The following is a 10,698-nucleotide window of genomic DNA, read 5'->3' as shown; positions in this document are numbered from 1 at the left end:
ATGTTTGCACTCATAGGTCTAGCAGGAAAACAAGAGAGACCTAATGGAGAACCAGGGGGAGTGGAGGAGGGAGAGAGAGTTGGGGAGAGAGAGGGATGCAAAACTTGAGAGACTATTGAATGCTGAGAATGAACTGAGGGTTGAGGGGGAAGGGGGAGGGGGGAAAAGAGGTGGTGGTGATGGTGGAGGGCACTTAAGGAGAAGAGCACTGGGTGTTGTATGGAAAACAATTTGACAATAAAATATTATGGAGGAAAAAAAAATTTTGCCTGCTGAAGAGGCAAAGCATAATTTCAAATGCAAACTTTATTAGAAGTATACTAATACTAAATATTAAAATTTGGTTACAGATGATACATGACTCCATTTTTATTGGGTCTTGAAAAAACCTCTCAAAGGCATTAAGTTCTGTTTAAGTACTGAGCTAAGAAACAGCTTAGAAAGTCAAGAAGTCAAATACTATTTTAATTGAACCCACTGGTTCAACCAGAATCCCAATGTACTTATCCCCTTTTACTGCTGACATCTGTTATACAGCTACCAGCTACCAGTTATTGCCCTCATTTCTGCCATAATCAAACACAATGAATATTCAGAGACAGAGATATGCAGTTGACCCTTGAACAACATGGGTTTGAACTGTGTGGGTCCACTTACACACAAAAATTTTTAAATAATGTATAAGACTCTAAATATATTTTTCTTATGAATTTCTGAATAAAATCTTTTCTCTAGCTTACTTTATTGTAAGAATACACTGTATAATACATATAACATGTAAAGTATATGTTGATCAACTGTTATTGGTAAGCTAACCAAAAGTAGGCTGCCAGCAATTAAATTCTGGTGGCGGAGGAGGGTTAAAAGTTACACACAGATTTTAGACTGAGTGGGATGTCAGTCTCCCTTACTCCTGTATTGTTCATGGTCAACTGTACATTACATATACAACAAATAAATATATTGTAGAAAATGAAAGCTAGGTTGATGGAAAAAGTTAGAAATCACCAAACAGAGAATGATATAATAAATCCCAAAGTGTTGGATTCGGTTTAGAGTTACCAGTTATTTGGAGTTATTAGTTACTTGACATTTGGTATGATTTCACAGACTGTACAAATATGTGTGTAATAAAAATAATACAGGAGTATGAAAAAGCATTTCCTTTCTGTATCCAATGAGAGGAGCTAAAGCTGTGATACTCAGGTAGCAGCTCGTAAAACTAGTGAACTATTGCACAGATCTTCAGTTTCTAAATACCATTCCCAAAAAGGACCAGGGATCCTTGAAGTAGTAGTTGATTGCAAGGTAAAGATAAAAAAAAATAAACATCAATCAGGAGAATCTTAATACTGCCAAGAGATAAAGAATTGATAAAAGAAGAGGATGACAATGATAACAGCATGTCAAAGGGACACAGAAGCCAATTTGAAAGAGCTCCCAGTGGCCAAATATAAAGCAATTTGAGAAACAAATATTTGTAGTTTGGTATAATAACCAAGAGATTAAAACAAATGTCCATGGATCCATAGCAATATAAACAAATCTCTTTATCACAGAAGAATTCAGTTTAACAAATATAACAAAGTGAGGAAGATTAGAACACCACAGTAATAATTGTTGTAGAACAACATGAGTGAGTAAAATAACAAAGAGAAATAGAATTCTGTATGACCTCAAATGATTTTCCTTAGATCCTGCTAAATTACTTGAGGGAAAATTGTAACTATGCAGTTGGAAAAACTGAGTAGACACTACCTCAACCAAAAGATCAAGATAATATCAGCATAATAAGCCATACTGACACCATGTAACTGTTCCTATTAGCAGGGCCCATGTCTTCTCTTGTATTTTTTTCCCAAAATTCAAAAATTCAGCCAGACATCAAACCTAAATTGAATGACATTCTACAAAAAACTTTTTAAAGTGTCAAATTCTCCTCAGAAATGTCAATGTCATGGGAGACAAAAGACTGAGAAACTGTCACAAACCAGAGGCAACAAAGAAGACAGGACAATTAACTGCAAAGTAGGCTTCTGGATTAGATCTTGGAATTAAAAAAAAAATAGAGGAAAGATAGTAAAATCCAAAGAAACTTTGTATTTTAGTTAATGCTATTTTACCAATGTTGATAGTATTTTCCCATTTGCCTTAATTTTGAGAACAGTACCATAACTGTTAACTTTGAAGCTAGGTAAAGGGATCCAAGAACTTGAATTTATTTTAGGGCAGAATTGATATGAGGTTAAGAAAACCCTCTACACTGGCACAGATATTTGGTAAAATGAGGGGCTGAATTTTGAAGCTGTCCTCAGTCTTGATTAGAAATCAGAATAACAAAACGGCTTCTAAAAATTATGAAACTCACAAACACTGTGCTGTACTTATTCATGCAGCTATCAATGAGGTTATAAATGTTTCAGTCAAAAAGAGTTAACACTATTAGAATAAATATGTTTTTAAATATTAGTTTTAAGCAATTAACATTAGACAAATTACATGTGGTCTCCAGAACCAGTTATAAATATTATGCAAAAGCTATGTATTAAAATACAAGTATGAATCTAACATTATGCTTTCATTTACGATCTACCTTGTTCTATCAGGATTTAAAAGTAGATATGCCCTAATATACTTATTAGTAATAATTGGCCAGAGAAATTATTTTCCATAATTTTTCCCATAGACCTGGGAAAACTTAGATAAAAGAGACACACAACTGAATTAATTATCGAGAGATATTACTTAATAACTGACAAATTAGCTAAGCAGGGTCATTGCCTAACAATTGTAAAGAATATTGCAGGAAATTATTTAGTAAATATAAAGTAGCCATCTAAATTTTGCAAAAGAATGAATTTATCACTTTAGATCAGATAGTTTTGATTCCAATTGTACTGATATATTAGTACTATATTAAAGCTGAAAGATGATAGACAGCCAGATCAATCATTTTACTAAGTGAAGAAACTAAAGCCAGTTATAGGTTCCTTATTAGACTACTGAACTTCACTTTTTCATAACAGATTTTCTTCCAGAATGCAGGGGTTGTGAAAAGCACCACTAAACCTAAACCTACATGGGAAAGGAAAAGACTCATATAAATATCGTTGTCATTGGACACAGTGATTCTTGCTACAGGTCATCCGATCAACAAATGTGATGGGATCAACAAACTATCAAACTGTCAACAAAGTTGAGAAGGAGGCTGCCGATATGGGGAAGGGCTCCTTCAGGTATGCCTGGGTCTTGGATAAACTGAAACCATGGTATCACCATTCATATCTTCCTATGGAAATTTGAGATCAGCAAATATCACTGATGCCCCAGGACAGACTATCAAAAATATGATTACAGACACATCACAGGGTAGCTGTGCTGTCCTGATTATTGCTGCTGGTGTTGCTTGAATCTAAAGCAGGTATCTCCAAGAATGGTCAGACCTATGAACATGCCCTTTTACTTTATACACTGGGTCTGAAACAACTAATTGTTTTAAAATCTACTGAGCCATCCTACAGCCAGAAGAGATACAAAGAAATCACTAAGGAAGTCAGCACCTATATTAAAATAATTGGTGGGGTGCTTGGTGGCTCAGTCAGTTAAGTGTCTGACTCTGGATTTCAGTTCAGGTCATGATATCACAGTTCATAGAATCAAGCCTCATATCAGGCTCTGCACTGGCAGCAAGGAGTCTGCTTGGGACTCTCCTCCTTTCTTTGCCCCTCCTCTGCTCTCTCTCTTTCTCAAAAGTAAAATCTTTTAAAAAAGAAAGAAAATTGGCTACAACCACAACACAGTAGCATTTGTGTCAATATCTAGTAGGAACAGAAACAACATACTGAAGCCAGGTGCTAATATGCCTTGGTTAGAGGGATGAAAAGCCATCCATAAAGATGGTAATACCAGTGGAACCACACTGCTTGAAGCTCTAGGTTACATTCTGCCACCAATTCAACCAACTGAGAAGCCCTTGTGTCTGCCCCTCCGGGACATCTACAAAATTCCTGGTATTGGTACTGTCTCTGTAGGCAGAGGGGAGACTGGTGTTCTTAAACCTATCATGGTGGCTATCTTCGCTCCAATGTTACAACTGAAGTTTATTGAAATGCACCATGAAGCTCTGAGTGAGGCTCTCCCCAGGGACAATGTGGGCTTCAATGTCAAGAACATATCTGTCAAAGATGTTTGTCATGGCAATGTGGCTGGTGACAGCAAAATTGACCCAGCAATGAAAGGAGCGGGAATCACAGCTCAGGTGATTAGCCTGCACCATCCAGGCCGAATCAGTACTGAATACGCACCTATTCTAGACTGTCACACAGCTCACATTGCCTGAAAGTTTGCTGAGCTGAAGAAGACTGATCACGGTTCTGGAAAAAAGCTGGAAAATGCCCCCCTCCAAGTTCCTGAAATCTGATGATGCTGCCATAATCAACATGGTTCCTGGCAAGCCTATGTGTGTTGAGAGCTTCTCTGTCCTCCTCTGGACTATTTTGCTGTTCATGACATGAGACAGACGGTTGCTGTGGGTGTCCTAAAAGCAGCGAAAGAGGAGGCAGCTGGAGCTGGCAAGGTCACTAAGCCTGCCCAGAAGGCTCAGAAGGCTTCATGAATACTATCCCCAATACCTGTCACCCATGTTATTTTTTAAATTTCTTTTTTTTTGAGAGAGAGAGGTGGGGAAGAGAGAGAGGGAGGGAGACAGAAAGAGGGAGGGGAGAGAGAGAGACAGACAGACAGACAGACACCCCCAAGCAGGTTCCTTGTTCACTGCAGAGCCAGATGAGGAGTTTGACTCCACAACCCTGGGATCAGTACCCAAGCCAAAATCAGGAGTCGGACGCTCAACCGACACTAAGCCATCCAGGTGCCCCCACCCCCCAGTCTTCATCAGTGGTGCAAGAACGGTCTCAGAATTGTTTGCGTCAATTGGCCATTTAAGTTTAATAGTACAAGACTGGTGAATGATAACAATACATCATAAAACATTCAGAAGTGAAGGAGATAGTTCTGTGTACCATCGGTTTTTTTGTGTTTATGTGACAGTTTTAAGTTATTAGTTTTTTTAAATAAGTACTTTCTTGTAGTTTTGAGTTTCTATTTAAATCCCACATAACATATATTGTAATTTCGTTTCAGAAGTAGAATTTAGCAACTCATCACTTATATGCAACACCTCACAGTAAGTGCCTTCCTTAATACACATCACCCATCTAAACCATCCTCCAACTACCTCCCCGCCAGCAACCTGCAGTTTGTTCTCCAGAGTTAAGGGTCTGTTTTATGGTTTGCCTTTTTTTTCCCCTCTGTTCATCTATTTTGTTTCTTAAATTCCTCATACGAGTGAAATTTTGGTCAAGATGTTTCCATTTAAAAGTATCATTTCAGACAGAACTTAACCAAAAATCCATCATAGAATTTTGAGATTCATTAAAACAAAAGCTTAATGAGAGAAAAAAGAATACTAAACATCATGTTTGTCTTCAGCTAATGATTAATTTTTCATTACATATGAGAAAAAATATCTCACTGTGTGAAAACATTAAATAAAAAGCTAAGATACGTCACAATCATAATTTTATGAACATTTCTGCCAGTCTTCTGTTTCTGTTTTCTCTGTCTTTCCCAACTAGACTCTATGCTATATATCCCCCAAAATACTTGTTCTACTTTATTAAGTCTGCTTGCTGTTTCCCCTACCTAGAACAATTTCTCTTTCATCTTTTCCAAATGTATGCATTCCCATTCCTTCTTTATGAATCAGTTAAAGTAACCCCTATTCTAAAAGAATTTTTCAGCCAGAATTAATTGCTCTCTTTTCTGTATTCTCTATAACATTCTCTTTATCCTAACTACACTCATTCATTAATCCATCTATCCATTTTTCAACAAATACACATTGAATGCTTAGCACGCAAGGTTCCCAGATTGAAAAGACAATAATAGCAAAACATTTAAATATGAGTGTGTTTGGTTTTTCCTAAGCATATAGATTGATAATGGATAGACATAAGCCTTTATGATACATAAGTATAATATGTAATTTTAACCTAGGGTTATCTGAGTTATTATATTTCCCACATCGGAATCATTACTATCATTCTATGAGCATCATATGAAACAATAAAGCAGCTTTTATTTATTTATTTTTTCTAAAACCACTGTGTCATCCTAGGAGTTAAACACATGATACCACAGAAGTAATAAAAAAGAAACTGAAGACAACGTGTAAGAGATGTTTATAATTATCACAAAACAAAACACAAAAAGGCAAATATTTTCAATTGGTCTACCTCGCATGAATCAATCATGTTTCCTACACACAAAACTCTGCTAATAAATTGATGCAAAGAATCATAGTGGTATGTTATACCAACAAAATACCCATTTTATCTTGGATTTTCATACAGTGTTTTTCAAGATAAATGAAACAGTAAAATTAAAGTGAATTTCAAAGGTAATCATATCCAGTTTCTTAACTGACATGCTAAAAACAAATGTATTAACCACTGAGAAATGTGTTAGCCCCTAAAGGAAAATGTAATTAACTTTTACAGATGGTTAATTAAAAATATGAGGCAACTGTGGTGCAAAGCTTTCTGTATGTGTCCTTTCTTTCAATCCACCACAGCAATACTAAAACAAAAATAACAAAGAGAGAGACTGTCCCCGCTCACATCTCTATCTCCAGTGCTCACAATAATGCCATAATAATGTATATAATACCCCAACAGGAGTTTGGCAAATTGACTTATATTTTACAAAGACTAATGCTAACCTAGCCATTAAGCAATAGAAGTAGAATTCTTTCTAACTTCAGCTCTGATTGAGTCCAAGATATTTCCAAACTGATTTATTGGACTAGCAAAAAAAAAAAAAAAGGCAATTAAAGTAACAGTCTTAGCAAGAAGCCCTACACACTGTGAGCATACAGTGCAATAAATCAAATGTTTTCGTGGCTTGATCCCTAACTGTAAAAATATCAATTGTCAACAATGTTCCCATTTTATTGGAAGGTCATATCCACTTCAGAATTTCAGAGAAAACAGAAAAGTTTTCTGTAAATGGACAACTGAATAAAATTTTCTCTCCTGACAAACCCTTGACAATTACATAGCTCTAAATCTACAAAAAACAAGACCAAAAAAAAAAAAAAAGAAAGAAAGAAAGAAAGAAAGAAAGACAAAACAAAAAAAAACCCCTAAAGGACAAAATAGCTTTCCTCTTCTCTTTACCGAAAATAATCCTTTAAGAAAAATAAACCTCATATTTCATCATAAAATAAGAAAATGAAAATAAAAAAACAGAAAGTTCATTTCATTTTATCATTTATAGAGACATCATTCTATGCAATACAGATTCAAAAATTAGCCATTGGAAGTTTTATGGCATTAGTCACAATTCTCAAAGACAAATAGAAAAAAATGCCCATGATGTTACAGTAAATTGGTAACAAAAGTAACCTACTTTCCAAGTTAACATATATTTTCAAATTAATATTTATTCCTTAAAAACTATAATCCAGTACACATTATTGAACTTTAATTGTAGATGTCATTTATTCATTCTGGAATATTAAAGGATGATACAGTTAAAAACAGCAACACCTCTGTTTGAAGGGATTAGGGAGACTAACTATGAAATCTACCAATACTAGCCACTACAGATGAATTACTTGCCTCTCTGGGCTTCAATTTCTTTATCTACAAAATAAATACAAATATTATACAAAAAGCACTTATTACAAAATTGAAACATAATAAATGTGCTTAGACACATACCGAAGCTTAAATATTTGAGCTCTTGTAAATCTCAGAAACACGAGACCTTATATTTACAAATGCCTATAAAACATTACTCAAAATGTTGTCTACAGACTGTTGGCAGTCTCTAAGTCAAGTGAGACTATGAAATTAAAACCATTTTCATACTAATTGAATGAGTGTGAAATACCAATACCTTTGGAAATACCATTGACCCAGGGCATACTAAGGCATGGTTTACCTTTTCTTTTTCTCTCATTCATGTACAAAATAGATTTCCAGAGGTTACAAGACATGTGATATTATGACTCTGGGAACTAATGGAATGTTTAGTTCTGTATTATTGTACTTTATTTATCAGCTATAACTTCTAATATGGTCCATATAGATAGATTTATACCACACATACAAAGCTCATGTGTTGTTCTTCAATAATGTGTGTGTTCTGAGATCAAACATTTGAGACCTTTGACCTAGACATATATTTGACTCCCACAGTATTTTAGAGTATAATGATCTTAGAAAAAAAATGCTTAATAATTTCAATCTTCCTACCCTTACAGCTTGAAAACATTGAGATAAGACAAAGACTGTCTAAAACACTTCCAGGAAAGTATTATTGTGTTGAATTAGCATAGTCACAATCTGGTTCTCAGTCTTACTTTTTACAGAAACTGAGTTCTTTCAGTAAATCCAGAGCTGAATAGGTTTTGCTACACAGATGTACCTATGTGTAAATGTGCATAAAACAAAATAAATCAAAATGTCAATTTTTATGTAATCTATGATAGCTATCCCTGTGCCATTTGTCTAAGGAGTTCCTTTTTCTGCTTTCAGGAACCTGGAAGGATGATCTTTGCCATATGACTCATCCAAAATGTACAGGGTTATAGCAAAGTGATCTGAGATATATTATCACATGCTTTGCTCAAGTCATGGTAAAACGTTTGGAAATATCATTGATCCAGGGCAGAATATAATCTAATATTTGTCATGTTATTTAAATTAAACTTATCTCTCCCCATATAAAAGTTAATCCTAATATTAAAAAAGACAAAGATTTTATTAAAAGAGTACCAGAAAATTCACAGAATCTATGGGAAGACTGGAGAAACAGTAGCGCCATAGGTGTAAAACCCAAAAGAGAAGGTATGGTGCTAAAACATACAGTTAATATCATGAACACAAATATTGTGGTTAAGATACTATTGTTGCTGAAGACAGGATACTGCCTATGGTAGTATTTTTCTTTTCTAACATGAATGAACCCTAAAATATCCCTGCTCCTTCATGTCATTCACTCCAAATTAAAAATTACAAATAGGAGCTTCAGATTGATCAAGTTTAATTTATATGTCTTTGCCCCATTTGGGGTTTTGGCTCTATTGATTTAATCTGTTCTCAATCAGCATAATGCAGCCATCTTTTCAAAAACAGAAAATGGAATCATCCACATTCCCAAAGACCTCACCCAAAATGTCATTAGTTAACTACATTAACCAGTTCCAAGCCAAGATCTCCAGGGGAGATCTCTAATTCAGACACCCTTCTGTTTCCATATCCCATACACATATAGACAAACACACACACACACACACACACACACACACACACACACACACACACTTCACCACAAGTCACTTATTTTTAAAAAGAAGCAACAAAATAGGAAACTAGACACAAAATCAGTTAAAATAAATACATGTATGATTCAGCAAAGAATAAAAACTAGACAGAGGTTGCAGTATGCATTTCTACAATTACCTATGTGGTTGTAATCAGTATTTTAATTTCTTCCCATCTTTTTGTCTTTTTTTAAACCAAAAAAGCTGTATGTATTTAATGTATACAACTTGTTGAGTTTTAAGATAAGTAAGTCTACATCTGTGAAACAAACACCACAATCTATACCATAAACAAACCCGTCACCTTCAAAAACGTATTTTTTGTTAGCATTCCATGTGTCCTTTCCCCTCAATCAACACCAGTCTAAAAAAAATTTGGACCAAGTAGTGTGCTTTAATTTCCAATTGTTGATATAACTTTGTGGCTTAAACAACACACGTGTATTATTTTAGAGTTCTGAAACATGTCTTACTGTAATAAAATCAAGGTACTGGCAGGGCTACATTTCTTTTGTATGCTTTAGGGGAGAACCTCTTTTGTTTTTCTGGCTTCTAGAGGACTCTTGATTCCTTGCCTAGTGTTCCCTTAAAACCAGGTGTACAATGCCTTCAAAACTCTCCCTCCTACTCCCCTGCCTCCCTCTTAAAGGCCACCTGTGATTACCTTAGGACCACCTGTGCATTCCTTACCTTAACAGCACCTACAATGTACTTTTTGGAGATAAAATAATTACAGAGTGTGGGAATTTGAATGTTGACATCTTTGGGGAACCATTATTCTGCCTACCACATGGTTAAACAAAATCTTCATTCCTGTGTCACCTAATAATTTTTCTTGTCCTTGTATTTTAAATAGTTATAGTAGTTTTCTGTTACTATTTACCCTGGCTATGGTAGTACTAGTTCCATCAATACGCCTCCCTTTACCCATTGTAAAGCCTAGCCACATAGTTTGATATACAGAGGTAATATCGTCTATTTATTGGAATCTTTTCTTTTTCCCCTTGGTAGAATCATTTCTCCTTTTAAGTTAAATCAAGAGACTCCAAAAACTATGGGTTAGAAACTTACATATAAGTATTTGGATATGATGGTAACAAGTCATCCAAGTCTTCCACCTCATGGTTGCCATATCTGAGTACTTTGGTTAAAGGAGAAATAAATCCTATATTAACAGATGAATAAGAATATGTATCTAATTACTGATATTACTCTAATCACCATATTCTTGCAAAATTCTGTATGACATACCTATGATATAGAATAAGCAAGTCTTTGCAGTAGATATATCCTTGTTGTTGAATATA

At 35.0% G+C, this 10,698-nt stretch overlaps 1 pseudogene; it reads left to right on the top strand.

Annotated features, from left to right (window-relative positions):
* Nucleotides 1-3,079: 3,079 nt before the first annotated feature.
* Nucleotides 3,080-4,615, top strand: LOC115276695 (annotated as a pseudogene).
* The last annotated feature ends 6,083 nt before the right edge of the window (nucleotides 4,616-10,698 follow it).

This window comes from Suricata suricatta, chromosome 13, assembly GCF_006229205.1.
Source record: "Suricata suricatta isolate VVHF042 chromosome 13, meerkat_22Aug2017_6uvM2_HiC, whole genome shotgun sequence".
Taxonomy (NCBI): Eukaryota; Metazoa; Chordata; class Mammalia; order Carnivora; family Herpestidae; genus Suricata; species Suricata suricatta.
This window is presented reverse-complemented; position numbering and strand designations above follow the sequence as displayed.